Source organism: Rhinolophus ferrumequinum, chromosome 8 (assembly GCF_004115265.2).
Source record: "Rhinolophus ferrumequinum isolate MPI-CBG mRhiFer1 chromosome 8, mRhiFer1_v1.p, whole genome shotgun sequence".
In the NCBI taxonomy this organism is placed as follows: Eukaryota; Metazoa; Chordata; class Mammalia; order Chiroptera; family Rhinolophidae; genus Rhinolophus; species Rhinolophus ferrumequinum.
In genome coordinates this window covers 44,715,980-44,732,034 of record NC_046291.1, presented here as the reverse complement: position 1 = coordinate 44,732,034, position 16,055 = coordinate 44,715,980, and the positions used below count along the sequence as shown (strand labels likewise).

Here is a 16,055-nt window from a genome sequence, read left to right as displayed (position 1 = left end):
ATATTGAGGCAAACAAGATGTCAGAAATAAAGAACAAAGGAGGCACTGCCATATACTAAGAAGATAATAGCAAACATCTACCTGAGTAGCTAAATCCCATCCCTCCAAAGAAGATTGGTTCATTTGGCACCTTATGAATAACTTTAAGTTTCTGCCTAAGAGTGGGCATGGTATTTTGATTGAGGGAGCCGCATAATAGATTTGGCTGAAACCAAAGATTATACCTGCCTTTTAAGTTGGAAAGGATCAGATGGAGTCTTCATGGCCCATTCTGAATGGACTGTGTTTACAATGAATATTCAAAAGCATGCATTTCCTCCCAAATATTAGGGTACACAGCCACTGGTTAAAAATACATCCAAATGGACACCAGAAGCTGAAGTAAATGGTCCATACATTTTAAGAATATGAAAAGAAAGGCTTGTGATTCTTTTAATAATCATACTGCAGGTGATAAAATGTCCCATAATAAAAGATTCTTACAGAATTTCTGCTTCTCTATGCCTTCAGTTAAATTGTTCAAGCTAATATTTAACGAGTGCATTTTTCAAAAAGATAAACAAATTTTCCACTTTTCAAAATAATTGCACATTTTCTTTTATTACTAAAAGGACATACAAAGGTTCTAAATATTAGATGTATTAGATGGTAGATGAGGAATAATCTGTAAAAAAAGGAAGAAAAATAATTTTATGTTACATGCCTCAAGAGCCTTTGTTTATATAACTTTATATTTTTATATAAGGATTAGGTAGAATTTTGGAAATCCTAACTCTGAAAACAACCCTGAAAATTATTTAGTTCAGGAATAGTAATAATAACAACAGTAATGTTAATAATATAGCTAATCTTTGAGCACTTACCATCTGCTGGGCACTATTTTAAGAAAATTTATATATGTAATCTTAGTTAATCCTCACAACAATCCTATGATGTAAATATTATTAACTTCATTTGACAGATAAGGGAACTGAGACACAAAATGTTTAACAAATCTGCCTGAGGTCAGAGAGCTGGCAAGTGGAAGAGTCAGTACAGTAGTAAAGCTGCAGAAACACTTGTAAAATTATCCCAGCCAGTTCTATCCGTGGAAAGTGTACACAGCTGTGGAGAGTGTGATGAGAAGGTGCCAGAAGGTCTACCCAAATACATCACCTTCAATGATTTACAACACTGCTTCAAATTCTCACCAATAGAGAAAGTGCTTTGTGTGGAGACAATGCTTCCAAAAGGCTGTGTCTTTAGAATATTACCCAAGAATTGACCAGTAATGATAGCAAGGCAAGGATGACACATTTTAGGGAGATTTGGATGATAAAAGGAAAAAACACCCAAGGAGTTGTTGAAGGTAAACACCATAATACTATAGACTCTTGGTCAGTCTTGGCAAGTGGAGGGGTGATAAAGACAAAATGCATCCCATTTGGCTTTGGCTATATGTGGCAATTATCCATCTTTTTTCAATTACAGTTGACATTGAATATTACATTAGTTTCAGGTGTACAGCATAGTGGTTAGACATCTATATAACTTATAAAGTGATCCCCCCGCTAAGCCTAGTACCCACCTGAAACCATGCATAGTTATTATAATATCATTGACTATTCCCTATGCTGTACTGTTTTGTAACTGCCAATTTGTACTTCTTAATCCCTTCGCCTTTCTCACCCAGCTCTCCAACTCCTCTCCCAACCATGAATTTATTCTCTGTATCTGAGTCTGTTTCTGTTTTGTTAGTTTATTTTGTTTCATTGTAAGCTGTCTTTTCATTTGGGAAATACAACCACACTAGATAGTTAAAACTTTACTATTTGCAATGGTAGACAGCAAAAATTATCTATGTATAATTTGTATTTTGCTTACCACTTCCGTGTTTGAACAAATATTCTTAAAGAAGAGTCCCACATATGGGACTCCAATTTGATATATAAATTTTCCAATATATATGTGTGTGAGAATTCACAGCACCCTAAGATATTGTCGAAAGATTTCATCATATTCTCATAAGTACATGTGAACTCACAAAACAGGTAAGTTAGCACAAATTCAACCTCGCCCAGCTGCGTTTCTTACACATTACCTAAAATTAGTGCCTGCTGGAGGTGGTCTTTAAAATGCTAAGAGAAAATACAACTGCTTTGAGTTATGTATCCTAATGAGCATCCAGGGCAACATTTAAGCTGATGTTTTAGAAAGACAAATATGGTATGCAAAATGACCAAGACCAGATAACATTACATACCACAGGTTTGCTAGAATTACCTTTCACCTTTTACTGTGTTTCTGCAACAATGGGTGCAACTATTCAGGATTGGAGTTTTAAGTAAATAATATGCAACAGGAAGTGAGACAGGTAAGTTGATAAAAGTTCTTGGGTTAAGCCACTGGAATAGGTAGTCAATTAATTAAAAATGCTTTTCAGAATGAACAAACTGATCTGACTTTCTCGGTGAGCTGTTAGCAGGTTCCTTTGAGTTCTTAAAACATTTTCTTTATTCAGTGTTTAACAACAAATGTGGGCCAATTGCTGTGAGTTAATTGAAAAGGATTGTTTTCTAGTTGCCAAGAAACCGCGCTTTCTTACATTATGCAGGCCATTATGTGCACAGATCCAGCTTCCTGATTTTTCTTTGAGGGTTTAAGAATATAGGCTGCTGTGATTTAGTTGTCCCTTGAGGAGAGGAGCTCAAAGAAGACCTTCAGGGGTGTTGTTCCATTTCAATATACCAGGTAAGATTTGGATTTGAAAGTGTTACTTTCTTCCTCATGCTTAACTTTTCCTAAATCACTTAAATGCTTTTAGGTTGAGTGAATGAGTGGCTCTAAAATGATTATTTACTTGGGATAGCTTCGTGTAAAATCATTCCAAATTGATTTTTATTTTTCCAGCTAAAGGTTCTGAGAAAAAGAAAAAAGAGGTAGGGATAATAATAGATGTCTGAGAAACTGGCTCTAGAGTTTGTTTCTTCTTGATTTCAGGGTAGTAAATAAATGTAAACCAAGAAGTTGTGAATATGTTTAGGATTGAAATATTAAAATCATTGCCATGGAAGCAATAGTGACTATTTCTATTTGGAGAAAAGATTTCAAATCTTGTTTGACTCTTTCCAATTGAGAAATGAGCATTATATTTGTTAACTTCTTAAGGCAAAAAGGTTGATCTTATGTATAACTTGATCACTTGTCTCTCTTAAAAAAATATTCTGTATATTTCTGTTGGCTCTTTTCTTCATGATTTTGTCTTAAAGATGAAGATAAAATCAGGGTCTTTGTACTCATTGAAGCTTACTAATAGATGTCATATATACAAAAGTCACCCTTCTTCCTCAGGAAAGAAAATAGCATTTTTTGGTTTAAAGTTGGTTGCTCCCAGGCTCACCAATGCCGCACTCCCTCTGGGTAATGATGTGGGACAAGTGCTTGAAACGGACTTTGAGAATTGAGTTTGTTGGGTCAAATTATCCACCCACTCTAAAGTAGTTTATGTTTTCATAGGCTTAGGTCGAACTCTGCAAACCCATGAATTTACACTTATAACATCACACAGTTTGCTTCCACTATCATATGGAAACAAGTGTTGTCAAACGTGCAGAGGAACTTAGTTGGGCACTGTTATTGATTCTCTCTTACAAAGTCGTATTTTACTTCCTCTCTTCCATGGCTCTGAATTTCCTAGGAAATATATTTCCTTTACAGGGCAGATCATCAAAAATGGATACAAGTCAGGTCAAATATTTGTTGTCTCATTAGGTAAGTTTCCATTTGTTCAGAGTTTGAAGACACCTGAGTATAAATATGACCTGTGTAATATGAACCCTAGTTGCAGCTGGAAAGGAATCATTGTAGCATGCCTTTACCTGATAATATGATTTGGGTTTTCCACAAGTGAACCAATACTCTGGTTAAGGAAATTATTGTGTGGAATAATGTTGATGAAGTGATAGTTGAATATGACTTACAATCCATCCACTTATTTTTAACTTGTCAAACTGCAGTCTCCTTTCTTGAATTCCTAAACTTTTTTTTTAATTAACTAAAAGAATCACAGTATCATCCGCTATCACAATTCATTACACTGTAATTTTTATTTATAGAGTAGTAAAATTGAAGCAGTCCATTTAAATAAGTGCATGGTTTGTAGTTATGTATACTTGGTGTGACTTACTACCTACCACGTTTGCTGGAACTGTGCATTTGTTTCCAGGTAAGATGTAATTAAACAATTCTGTTCTGGTTTACATTCCTTTCTTCATGTTGTCAAAATGTATTCTTTGCCTTAAAAATATACTTTTGATATTATTGGTACTATGGTGCTCAAAATATCAGCGCTGGTAAATTTTTTGCTTATTCATTTTTGCAATTACTGGACCAGGTTGCAGGTGAATGTATGGAATGGGTGGAGTGGAGTAAAAGTCAGACTGATATACTATCTTACAAGCTGATTTCTTCCCATATCTAGCACACTGTTTCTTTGTCAGTACAACAGAGCGATTGTGATATTAATGAACTAACTATAAAAGAAATATTTAATAGTGTAGCAAAATATCTTGATTTTGAGGTTTTTTTAATTAAACAAAAATTAACTATTTGTTAAAATATGATTTGATTCTCTGTGGATTAAAAGTTTCCCAGAAAGAATGATGTCCATCTAGGTTGGGATGAAAATCAATCTGTGAAATTTTTGTGCAACATTAATTAAGAGACTGAATTGCCTTGGTTATAGATCACAGTGACTGAAATCCCATGATATGATAGACTTTTAGGAGCACTTTTTGATTATTGAATCTAATGTCTTGGAAACATTATTTTGAGGAGTCCTAGAGATTTCCAAAAGCATTATAACAAGGGTGAGTGTGTGAAGGTGGTGGTATAGGGAAAATAAACATTAGTATCCCTCAGCCTATACTTTTTGAGTTTGTCTGCAAGAACACAGATAGCTTAAGAGTATTTGACAAAACCCTTCGTGGAAATCAAGACACACTCTATGTATAGTAATACTTTGATCTGCAATTCAAGAAACCCAGTCAAGTATGAGTTAATCTGACATATTTCATTTATAGTGCACTCAAGGTTTTTGACAATTTTTCTTTTGCAGGTGCTCATCATTCTTTCATTGTTCTAGAATTATTTCAAGAATGCTTAATAAGTCACTTATCAATTTTTTTAAAGACCACCTATTTTTTGAAAACTAGGACAATTTATTTTATGGTACAACTCTTAAACATCATTTCAAAGATTTCTAAAATCTTATGCCTTTGATTGCTACTTTTCCCATACTCTATTGATACGTAATTTACCTAACTTTGGGAATTCAGAATAATATATAAAGTACTTTCTTACCTCTTCTCACCTAAAAATGGTCTCTTTATAATATTAGAAGATTATTTGTCTAACGGGAGAAGATATATGCAAAATATTTTAGTAATTTTAATTGTTCTGTTGTTTATCTATACACAGCACCAAACTTTATCTTGCTCTAATAAGCCACTACAAACATTCCTTTCTTTTGTCCTTAAAATGTTTGATAAACTGGGATTTTTAACACCTCAACAGCAATGATAATGAATCATTCTTATAAGTTCCTTTTTCCGTGTTCGTGTGAGAAAGGGAAATATTTTCCCTTTTCACTCTTAGTTCTTCTGGCTGGTCTAATCAAATTTACATGAGACAGATTAACAGGAGAAAAATAGCCTAATTTAATTATGTATGTACATCTGAGGGTTCCATAAGGATATCCACTCCCCAGGGCAAATTGGTTAGTTGAGGTTTCTGTGCTATCTTGAGCTAAGAAGAAAACAGAGGTGGGGAGGTGGGGGGTGTTAGTGCTTTGGCACTTCGAGGGGGAGGAAGACAATTTACATGGAGATGGAAAATCAAATGTTTGGTAAACAAACGTTTGCTGGCCTTTCTTTAAGGATTGCACACAGAGAGGACTTGGATCAATGGGCCTTGCTGGGTTCCTCCCCGTCTATTACACACTTATAATTCGTATTAAATTATAGTTGTCTATGATGATAGCTCCCTTCCTGGAGCAGGCCCTCTATCTAAACTCCTTTAGGCAGTTAGGGGGAAGTTCAAAGGTCCTTCCTTAAAAATAAGCAGTTTAAAATAATCAATATCCCCCAAAAAGGCACATTTTGAGGTGGTAAACTCTGTTACCCCTCATTTGCTTTTAAGTATTTCTAAAATCTGAGATTGCAGCCTCTCCTCTCTTCCTTCCTTTTGAGCAGTTGTTCTCAATTTGGTAATATCTGAAGATATTTTTTGATTGCTACAACAGAGGGTGTAGGATGCTGTGCTCCCGGCATCTAGTGGGTAGAGGACAGGGATGCTGCTAAACATCCTCCGATACACAGGACACTTCCCACAACAAAAAAGTATCAGATTCCAAATGTCAATAATGCTGAGATTAAGAAACCCTGCTTTACAGGTCTCACATACCTTATCGTGACTAAATACATAATTATGGGTTAGAATTTTTGTTTTCAGAATATCCTGAAATCTCATGTGCCTTCATTCCTTGTATTTATAATATTGGCCTATAGGATCGTACCTACTTTTTAATGGACCTTTCTGGAATCTGCCTATATAAAGTCTAGGAATCATGATCTGACTGGATTGTCCAGTTTTCCTTCCTTGATTGTTACTAGTACCAAAATGACAATGGTCACATTACCTTTAAGCTCATGTCATGTCCATATTACTAAATAGTGCTTTGTCAGAATGACTCGTAGACTATTTCCCTCATTACTTTTACTTGTGGCTAAAGAAGGATTCATTAATGCAAGACAATAATATCATCTGTGTAATTGCTGTGCTCCTGATTTCATGTCCAAAGTCATTCTTCAATAATCATTCATCCATTCTACAAATATTTATTGAGCACCTATTGTGATCCAGAAACTGTTTTATGTTGGAAATTTAGCAGTGAATAAGACAAAAATCCTACTTTCATAGTGATTACATTCTAGTGGAAATCAGTAGATCCAAAATCCCCTTTTCCTTCAACCATTTTTCATCCTGATCTAGTATATGCTCAAAACAACAACAGAATCTGGTGCATTATAAATAGTTGCAAAAGTTTGTTCATACTTTTTTTTTTTTTTTCATGTAAACCGTCTGTTTCTTGAGGAATGCCAAGAACCTTTTCATTCATTTCTGAACTTCACGTTCTGGCAGATGTCTCTATTCTTATCTTGCTCAGTGTGCATTCTAGAGAAGACTGACTTTAAAGTAAATTTTGAATGAAGGGAAATAGAATATTTGATGAATTGAAAGAATGTTAATCAGAAAAGTCAATCTGGCAGTTAGGGAAAAAAAATGTAAAAGTAAAGATGGAAAATTATGAGAGGAAGAAGGCCAGTTGTGCCTCAAATTTATTTTATTTGCTATGACAAGAAAAAAGGAAAAAGGAAAGAAAAGAAAGGGAAAAGAAAACTAAAAAAGAAGAAAATAATCTTTCCAGTTTAACTGTAACTCTGAGTGTTCTTTTCCTCTGGTGGATATCTCTGTCTCTGGGGAAGTTTTTAGAATTCCTTACCTGTTTTATAATTTTTTTCCTCAACAGTTATTGATTATGAGGTTATTGGGTTTCTTCTTTAGATAGGGAATAAGAAGCATAAATGAGGCAAAGTATTATAATTTTAATATTCTGATCTTGATACTTGATTTTGTTTTCTTAGTATGTGCAGAATCGTTTTCTTAGTATATGCAGGCGTTAAATGTTCTAATACCTTAAAATGTGAAAAACAGGATTTGATGCACGAAAAATTTCAGACTTTGTAAACCTAATTTTAAGTAATTATTTAGCTTATTAACACACATTTACCAAAAGCTCTCATTCCTACTTTTCTCTTCTCTTCCATTTAAGAATAAATTGAGATCTTACCTACTAGAGCAATATTGGTATAAATAATTCCAAAGAAGCAACATAAATGTGGCTACAAAGATGTTTAAAAATTATGAGTGGATTTTCTGGAGTTTACTGAAAATGAGATAAATACTAATACTATGGCTTACAACTGATTTTCTAGCAATAAACTTGAAAAATAAAATTTATCCTAAAAGTCTAGTGGTGCTGACAGATTGCAAGTGAAACTGTCTTTTAGAAAAACAAAAAGGAGTGTTTTTTTTCTTTGTTGAAGTCTAGGCTTTTTCATCTGTTAGTGCTCTGAATGTGAGCAAGTTATACTTAGTCTCCAAGAACCTAGATTTGCTCCAACTGGGTAAAAATACTTATCTCACAGTGTCATTGTGTGGCAGGAAAAGAGGATTCTTGGCTTCATGTAGGAAAGAAGTCAAAGGTGAGTGGATATAGACTTTAAAGTAAAAGTAAGTTTATTTAGCAGAGAGTAAGTAAGAAAACAAAGGCCACCACATAGACAGTGGTGGTCTCTAATCCTAATTGCTAGTGGAAGAGAGACCCCCTCCATACCCTGGGCTAGGGTTTATATGTGTTTTCTGCTTCCATGGAAAGTTCACTGGTATAGGGGGAGGAAGGAGGGTAGAAGAACAATGGTAAGTTTATCTTTAACTTCAGTGAGATGCAAGAATAGGTTAGTTTGTAACTCATGTAAGGTACAACCTGTGTTTAATTTGCCGTGGGCTTAACAACAGGAATGGTCCTAATGGAATCTCAGATCTTTCAGAGAGTTTGCTCTGTGTGATTGATTAACGTCAGCCTGAATCCTGTGTCTTGGGACACATAGGCAGCAGGCTTGGAATCCAACCTCTTAGTTCCTTCTATAAAAATAGTCCTCATGCCCCCTCCCTATATTAATTGTGGAAACTAAATGAGATAACACAGTAGAGTAGTTGTCACAGAAATTAGGTAATAATACTGTGTTCCCCTTTCTTTATAACTTCAGTCCTAGACTTTCATAATTCATTTACTAGAAAAGATTCTAATGAAACCTTAACGATCATCTAGTGTGTTACACTTTGGATGTTTGAAGTGTTTATATAATGTTCCCCTTGTCACTAGCCTATGCTTTAATAGCGCTAATAAAATAAGTGTTACCTCCTAAGGAAACAGGCATTTATTTATACATGCTCTGTTGAAACACATGGAATTGCTACTTTAGTGGGTCAAACAGTTCAATATTGGCAAATTTCATATGATTCAACCAAATATACTGGGGGTGCCAAAAAAATGTATACAAGTGGACACTTTGGTCAACGTTGCTCAAGCAGTAGTTTGCCATTATCAGAAGTGTCTGGAAGCTGATGGTAACCACTTTGAGCACCTCTTGTAATTGCAGAAGTCAAACGTGACTTTTATTCATCTTTTGTTATCAGTGTATATTGAGTATTACAATATTAATACGTTTTCCCGTCTTAAAATGTTTATATTTTTTTTGGCACCCTCTTTATATAATATAAAAACAAAATCTCATTTCCCAAAACATAATTTTACATGATAAAAGTGACATAACTTGATAATGCTAGAATGTAAATGTAGTTCTTTTAGCTGTTTAAAAAATTACAAAAAGACACTACTAGAAAAATAATACAATCATTAAGAGCCTTGAGCAGAGGTCAACAAACTATTCAGTGGGCCAAATCTAGCCTGCCACATGGTTTTGTCCAGCCCATAGGGTAAGCATTGTTTTTACATTTCTAAGCTATTGAAAAAAAAAATCAAAAGAATACTTTGTGACATGAAAAATATAAGAAATTCCAATTTCACTGTCCGTAGATGAAGATTTTGTTTGTTTGTTTGTTTGTTTGTTTTTTAACAAACCATGCTTGCTCTTTTCCATATTGTCTTAGGCTGCTTTTGTTCTGCAAACACAGAGTTGAGTAGTTGAAAACAGACTTTGTGATTTGTAAAGACTGAAATATTTATTACCTGGCCCTTTACAAAAAGGGTTTGACCACCCCTGTCCTAGAGTCAAACCTTTTCCATGTGAATGCCAGTGCCATTACTTCTTGGCTCTGCGATTGTAGGTAAGTTACTGAAACTTTGTGAGCTGTAGTTTACATATTTTAAAATAGGCATTCAGAGAATACTTACCTCATAAGATAATTTTGCGTGCCTGGTACATCACAAGTCCTCTATTAATGTTACTCTAATGATCAGTATTCTTCTAGGATGACATTTTAAATGATTGTGGGGGAAAAAACTACCGAAACTTGTAAAGCTCAGATGGGCAACAATCGCTGCATCATCATATCATGTTATAGCAAGAGGGTCAGCCTTCCGTGGCCTTCATAGTGAAATGCAGACACTTGCTCATTTGCTCATATAAATGCTTTTAATATTTACATCTCGCTCATACCGCATGGACCATTTCAAGTGAAAAATATTAAGGTTTCTAAATTTGCAAATGCTAAGCTGCAAAGTGGAGCTGCTTTCTCCCTAGGACAATGAACATCTGCTGAAACAATCTGTCCAACAGAGCATTTGCCTCTGCTGGCCTTTTTTTTTTTTTTTTTTTTTTTTTTTTCAGAAATGGAAAAAGGATCATTGTTTAACTTCAACTCTCCTCATCTTCTAAATCAAGAAATGGTTTCTCTGAGGACTAGATGCTTTTCAGGATTTAGAAAAGTAAAGGGCCTTGGCTTTTTATTTATTTATTTATTTCCTATTTTCAAGTAAAGGTACGGAGAATTTTACTTAGAGTGCCATATTCTTTTTCCCTTCTAATTTGAATATTGTTTGAAAGACCACGGGCTATTCTAGATGATTTAAGATTTCTGTAGTGAATTGAGCTTTGGAGTACTTTCTAAATTTGAGAGAGACTGGGAGGTGGGGTAGTAGTTTCACACAGCAGAAAATGGGTCAAGTTTTAAATTAGAAAGGCTTTCAAGATATAGCTCAGATCTCTTTTTGTATGCCAAGTAAGAGGGGTATGGAGGGAAGATGATCCAAAATCTTGAAAATGAAATAAAATGCTCCCCAAACTAAAATCCAATAGCATCCTAGAGATAATGGGTGGTTAAGTAGAACTGCTGATAAACTTCAAGTCGAAGACTTATCAGTCTGGTTACCTCTCCAGCTTTTCTACACTGGTTTCCCCAGGGAAAGCTGAAGGGAGGACACTTCAAGCGCTCAGCTTTATAATGTGTCCTTAAGAAGTCAGTGAATAATAACCATTAGAGTTCTCTGGATAAACCAGCTTGAATTAAAGGTGCTTCTTTTGTTTCCTTACTTTAAAGTAGAGCTTCCGGTCCTTAGGGGATTACACCAAGAGCAATGAGTCATATCTGAAATGAGGAAGGGAAAGTGTTGTCAAATTTCATGTTAATTCATAAGAATAAACGTGAAGGGTGGTTCACGGTATTTTAATGAAGCAGGAGGCACCAGGGGAAGCCAGGGAATCAAATATGAAGCATTGAAGAATTTTTATTTGCTGTAAAAGATTGAAGAATCTTGTTGTTTTCACATAGAATGAATTCTATTATGTAGAAATTATTCCTGATGTTTGTTTGCTTGTTTGTTTTGTAATTACTCTTTTTACTTATGAAATGGTCAAGTTTGTAGGTAAAAAGGTTCAGCTACCAAGTCAAAAATATTTTGCCACCTGCTCGGTATTTTACCAGCCAGTTAAAATCTTTAGCATTCTTTAGTACAAAGCCTTAAGATGCTTGTGATGTGGAGGGAAATTTTCCTCTGTTAGAATCTTTTGGATGATAGTCAAACACTTCTGTAATTTCCTTTACCATTTTTAGCTCCTTTTGGCATCACTTATTTCGAGTATGCTTCTGGAATGTCAAGAATACGCCAGACATTATTTTGAATGTTGTATTTTCATATAATATCAAACTAAAGTTGCTCCTAGAGACTTTGGAATTAAAGATAGAGTGTTTCTTTCTCATCTTTTAGCAAAAAAGAAAACTTTAATTAAGGACTGAATGGAGCTTTTGGTCAGTCTCCTACCTGTGAAAGCAGATTAGAAAGGAATTTTTATCCTCCAGCTACAAGCAGTAACAGATTTACATGAGGGGGGTTGGGGATTGAAGAAAACCAGAGGCCAAACTTATCACTTCGGTTATCAAATGGTCCAAATATTTGTTCCAAAGCCATGATTTCACTGTTGTTGTTTTGTCCTGGATATTGACATTTGAGTCTTACTCATTTAAACATTTTAGAGTAATGATTTTGGCGATACTTTAGAAATTTTCTATGCTTATTTCTCTGGTTGAATACGTCTACAATTAGCAACTGTGTCATTGCTAGCTATTCTACTTGTCTGAAACAAGCATGTGAGGTTTGTTGTGTTGGCACCAAGAAGGAAAGAATGACTGAGCAGGCAGAGACCTCATGACATCATCTAATCCATACTAACTTCATTCAAAATAGATGGTTCTTCAGCCAAAAGGATCTGTTACACCGGCAATTGCAGTATGACTAGGCCCGTAACAATAAAAGACGCTTGCTTGCCTTTCTGATCAAGAGTCATTGCGATAATCAAACAGGATAAATTCTTTCCTAAGAAGCTTATGACTAATTCAGGTTTCTACAAGCATTCCAGGAACAAGATTCTTTCTGGTTACCAAGATCATAAGTGTGATTTTGGCCCAGAAGCTTAAAAACCAAAGTATGTTAGGCTGTGTCTCACTTGTTCTATGGGTCATTTCTCTTTTCATTTCTATGCTCTAGATTTTTTTTCTTCCTTATTATATTGAGAAACATCAATTACAAGTCTTTTTAGCTGGCTTATCTGAATGAATCTCTTATAGGGCTAACATATTTGAACAATCAACCACAATATATAATTAACAGAAAAAACTCTTTCCTTCTCTATGTTTTCTAGCTCCTATCCCATTATTTGTAGGTTTGTGAACTTGGGCAAGTTATCTAAATTCTCTAGATCTCAGTTTCCTCTTTTGTGTAAAACAAGAAAATGAGTCTAGAGGGCTGAAAGAGTCTCTCTTAGCGCCAACAGTCTATAATCTATCATAAAGCAAAATCATGACCTTTATCATGAAGAAAAGACAGTGGGCGGGAAACGCGTTAGGAATTTTTTCTCATTTTTCCCACTCCCACAAATGCTACAAATGACTGAAGTCAGTGACTTGAAACTTTATTAGGTATGTTAATTTGGGTGAAGTTTCACACAAAGCTTATGAATTTGAAGCTGAAGCGGAGAGAACCTAAGCTACAATCTTATTTTTCCCATTATTTATCAGTTTCAAGACTTCAAACTTGTTCTATTTTAGAATAAAATACTGAATAATATCTCATGTGTTAATTTCTCAGCAAATAACAGCTAACTGATGTTAACATTAGTAATTATGTCTTCCTTCTAACAGGTAAAATGTAACTTCTCATTTTTTCAGCCAAATTTTTGTGAAAAATGTGCTTACTCCTACAAATGCCTAGTATTTCTTTCTAACATTTCTTTGTTGAAATCCTCCCCAAAAAGTTCAAAATATTCACACTCCAGGGAAAAAGTGTTGCTAAAGATGTACTTTTTCATGATTCCATTCCATACACCCAAACAAATAGTATCTTTTCTATTAGAGTCCAACTCCTTATCTATGGCTTTGAGGGTGGGGAGAGGAGAATAGGAATATTTTATTGATAAACCTCCTATTGCTGTTCTTGAGATTTCCTCAAATGACAGAGAACTATGAGAAAACTGTTGGAGATGTCTGATAAGAAAATAGCCAATTTTGGTTAGACAGTGCATTAAACAGACTGGGAAAAGGAGCTAATATAAAAGAACTAGTTTATGTTTCATTTCCTGAATTTTTATGTCTAAAAACAGAAACATTTTGTCTACTTCCCATTTTGTGAAGCTATTGCAAAAACTTTCTGCCTTTGAAAATCTTAGAGATAGTGAGTTTTTACTTGAAAGTTGTATGTGGAAAGCCTACTAAATTGATACCCAAGTGCTAATGGAGACTTGGTTTTATGTGGAAAATCGAGGAGCATGTCTTTTCTACTAGATAATGTTAGAAATCTGCCTTGGTGACAAATTTCATCTCTCAAAGATAAAAAATACTTCATCTTAACTGTCACCTGCTTAGTAGGCCAGGCTGATGAAAGTGAGGTTATCTCAGTGATACCACCGCACATCATTAACCATCGCAAATAATTGTTCATGGACAGATAATAGCTGCAGGAAAGGCTGCTGACCAATTACAATGGTCATGCTTGTATTTTTTATCACTGCTTAAAAAGTAAGTAAATGTACTTTTAAAACTCCCACATAATCTATAAAAACCTGATTTATACAAAGTCAAAAAATTTATCCATAGTATAGAACCAAAGTAACGTAGATAGGTTTGTGCCTTTTATTGGTAGAATAGTTACATTCTAAGGACATTCAAAACCAGGCATCTGCAGCTTTCAACTTTAAAAACCCCTCATTTACCAGTTTGTTTTCATGGTAGATTCTATTAAATTTTATTTGAAATGTAAGAGAATACAATAGATCACACTGATCACAACGGAAGGAGAAAACAATCTAATTTTTCATTAGAGTCCATGGTGGCAAACATAGAACCAGTAATTTGGTAAATACCATAATGTATCTGTGGAAATCATGAAGGAAGGACGTAATTTTTAAAATATTGACCCATGTGGATAATTTCCAGGTACATCATTTATCTTCTAAGCTGCTCTGCTTCCAGGAGGTCTCTTTAGAGAATAATTCAAACAATAAGAAAACAAAACTTTAAAAAATTAGGTAAGACATTCCAATATATTTTTCTTCAAAATGTATTTCACTAACTTAGTAGGTATTTGAGGTAAGAAAGCACAAGTTTTATACTACAATTTAGACATTTTAATTAATTTAGAAGTCTTAATTACGAAAAACCTATACCTTGCTGAAGCATTAAGAAGAGTCATAAGATTAAACATGGTACAATGTTATCTTCTATTCCTGACAATATCGTCTTCTTGTGTTCCATTTAGCTCTTCTACCTAGTTGGTACATCTCATACTTGATACAGATATTAGCTCTTTTAATGCTCTGAGCAATTAGATGTGTGTCCAAGATAGCCTACATTAATAAATAGAGAAGTACTTTCATTTTTGTATAGAAATGAAGGATAGGGAAATTCAGAAGCTACCTTTCTGAATAGATAATTTAAAAGATTCTCAGTTAGGTGTTTACCCATGCATCAGCTGCCTGGTGGCCCTGATCATCCAGTGTGCTTAGAATTGCCTTGCCCTACATCAGCTGATTGGAAATGCCCTACTTTTGCCCCTACTGGAGTCTCCCATGTAGCATGAAACATAATATTCTCGTTTCTCCTGCTGCCACCCCGCCCCCCGCCACCTTCCATCCTACTTCCCAGTAGATGTGGTGAATATCAGGGGGGTTGTCCTCCCCACTTTTTTCTCAGTTCCTACTATTGCTGAATTATCTCACACATCCTTCCTCATATAGCTAGCTTCTATCCGTTTTTCATGGACGCAGATATGAAATACATGTGTTTTGATTTAGTTCCCTAAAACACATTCACACCAGGCAGTTCGGTTGAAGATTTGGGTATATATCTTGGGATACGAGGATAGTATATCACAGTACAGCATGGAAAATAGTGGCAACCTGAACACCTGGCATCCCTGTTCACTGGCACTGCGTGCCACTAGCCAGCACTCTGCTCAGGACCCAGCTCCTGACGTCTTGCTGGGCCACCTTCCCTACCTCCTGTTATTCCCCCCACACACACACCTGCTGCTTTTCCTGGTCTTGGAACACTTGATCCATCTATCTCTGACTGCAGCAAAACGTTCTTCTCACTTTATAATGCAGGCAATATTGTCTTTGTCTAATTTTCAGCTCATTTTAGACAAGCTCCAAATGCAGAATCAAAGATGGCTCCACCAAGATGTTTTTGCTAAATAAGGCAGTTTTTTCCATGAGCAATTCTGTTACCTGCTTTTGAGTTATCTTTCCACCCCCCAGGGGCCCCCCTACACACAAACACACACACGCACGCACGCACGCACCCACAGGTTTTGTAGCATACTCTACATTTTGAAAGCCATTCAGGCAGCAGAGTATTAAGTTTTGAAGGGCCCTGGGAAGAGAGCTGGGATTCATTCCCATGTTGCCCTATTCTCTGCTGGCCATATCCATATCCCAAACCCT

General features: G+C 35.2%; 1 protein-coding gene across 1 annotated transcript in view; it reads left to right on the top strand.

Annotated features, from left to right (window-relative positions):
- Positions 1 to 2,706: 2,706 nt before the first annotated feature.
- Positions 2,707 to 16,055, top strand: part of ITPRID2 (ITPR interacting domain containing 2) — a 91,697-nt gene continuing 78,348 nt past the window's right edge. The window contains exon 1 of the mRNA XM_033111975.1: positions 2,707 to 2,730. The gene's annotated coding sequence lies outside the window, so the exon portion shown is untranslated. The remainder of the gene's footprint in view (positions 2,731 to 16,055) is intronic.